Consider the following 2,351-nt stretch of genomic DNA (forward strand, 5'->3'; position numbering starts at 1 on the left):
ACCACACCAAATTTAACAGGCGAGATATTAAATACAGCAAAACTTAAAAGAGAACTGTGTCAAGCTGAGAAGCAGAGCTTGGTATTAAAGCTTAAAGGAGAACAATATACAATAGCAACAGTTACAAGTTAGAATATTGAATCAAACTTAACAGCAGAGATTCAGTACCGTATTAATAAAACTTAAAACAACACCACTTACAAGTTAGATTTTGTAAGAGAAAAATATCTTGCCATTTGGATAATCAAGGGTTCAGAGAACCCAGGTTGAAAAAACTGAGGCTGTCCTTAACATGTCAGAATGGAAATGTAATCCTTCAAACTAATATTACCTCTTTAAGATGGCTTTGGACCAGGTTTCCGAAGTAATTCAAGTAGACAGCTGGATGGAATTTGCAAGGCTCTAAGTAGGTGAATTGCAGAGAGGTGTGAAGACACTATCTTTGCTCCTAAATAACACAAGGTTACTTTTGTCACAAGGCTATTTGCTAGTAATACTATATTTTCTGTATTCAGTTGCATACTATGAAGAATTTTCCAATTGAGGACAATAGGAAAACCTTGAGCACATCATTGTTTGGCCTTTAGTACTGTTCACAAAGCAGTTGATCTCATTTTTACCCCTTGACATCAGCAGAGTCTCTTGAGAAAAATCATGGATTTCTTTTAACACCAGGAGCGTTGATTAGTTTCTATTTATTATGGTTATTGACTCCCCTTACCTTACAAGCAGCAAAGCAGAAAAGATTAATGAGTTCAGTTTTGGATATTTGCTCTTAGGTTCAATATTCACCCATTTTAAAAGCAGAATTTGTTTTGTTTTTTTGAAGACTGAAGAAGAAAATATCTAATCAGTTCTACAAATATAAATATGCTTTTTAATAGAATTGGAAATAATTCTCAGTCATAATTCAACAAGTGTTTAAGAACATGCTAAACTTTGAGCCCCATGGACTTCAGTAAGGATGGATTTAAGCCTGTGCATAAGGGTTAAACTAAACTGGAACTCCAAGTCTTTACTGTTGCTGTAACTCATGCTTAAATGTAAATACCTGCTCAAGTGATTTTACAAATCACCCTGCTATTTTCTACTGTATCCTTTATGGATTAGATTATCAATACCCTGTCCATAATTTATAATCATAATAGTAAAATTCATATGTTAAAAGTCGCTTTCAGAAAACTGTTAGAGACAGATGGGGCTTCACACAGGAGAGACTGAGATTGGAGGAGGAGTTTTAAAAATAGTGGTAACAGTAATTAAAAATTCAAAACAAGACTTTTTGAAAAACATGAGTGAGAAGGGAGGGACCAAAACAGATGACAAAGAGAAACTGTATCAAGCATGTTCACCTGTCGGTTTGTAACATAATGACTGAATGCTGCAGCTTCTACTGCTTATTATTACTGTAGTGCTTTGAGGCTGTGACCATGTCAGGTATTGTACGTATGTGGAGTAGAAGTGCCTTCCCTAAAAATCTCACTCTAAATATGGATGATATGAACTAAGGATGTGAAAAAGTTTATAATATTTACTCTGTTTTACAGATAAGGAACTGAGGCACTAAGGTTAAATGGCTTGCCCAGGGTCACACAGGTGGCCTGGGGTAAAGCCAGAAACTTCAAAGCAATCCTTAAAATGCAGGTTGTATTGCAACATGACTATTCATTCATCTAAGCCTTGATGAGGAAGTCTAGAATGCATGCAGGATTTACATATCATAGACATTAAATGCTTATATTTACCAATTATAATCTCTTGTGAATACCTATTCAGACCCTGATCCTGTAAATATACACGTGTTAGTGTGATCCCATTTAAAAACTCTCTAAAATACACAAAAGGATTAGTTCCCATCTTAAAAGCTTTGTGTTGTTGTTAGAGAGTCACCTTTCTCTTGCAAAATGTTAATAAAAATTGGACAGTAATGAAAAGGGAGCAACCCAAATGACATAAATATTTCATTATTATAATTATTAAGACCTAGTATATTATCATCTTCTAAGTTGTTTACTGAAAACATTAGCATGTTAATGAAAATGAACATTTTAGAATACAGGATGTACACAGGTGCTAAACAAATAGAATTCATTCGGGCATTTGCACTCATTTTTAGAAGACCTGGAAAATAGAGTACTGATTTAACTAGGAGAAGCCTAGTTTGGAGGAGTTATCAAGTGGGGTCATCAAGGGTCTGTCTTAGTTCCAGTATGTTTAACCTCTTCATTAATGATTTAGATGATGGGACTGAGTGCATGCTTAGCAAATTTGTGGATGACAATAAGTTGGGTAGAATTGCAGACTCAAATTGGAGGGTAGAGCTAGGATCCAGAATGACCTGGATAGACTGG

This window comes from Gavialis gangeticus, unplaced genomic scaffold, assembly GCF_001723915.1.
Source record: "Gavialis gangeticus isolate Ggan-Ray unplaced genomic scaffold, GavGan_comp1, whole genome shotgun sequence".
Classification (NCBI taxonomy): domain Eukaryota; kingdom Metazoa; phylum Chordata; order Crocodylia; family Gavialidae; genus Gavialis; species Gavialis gangeticus.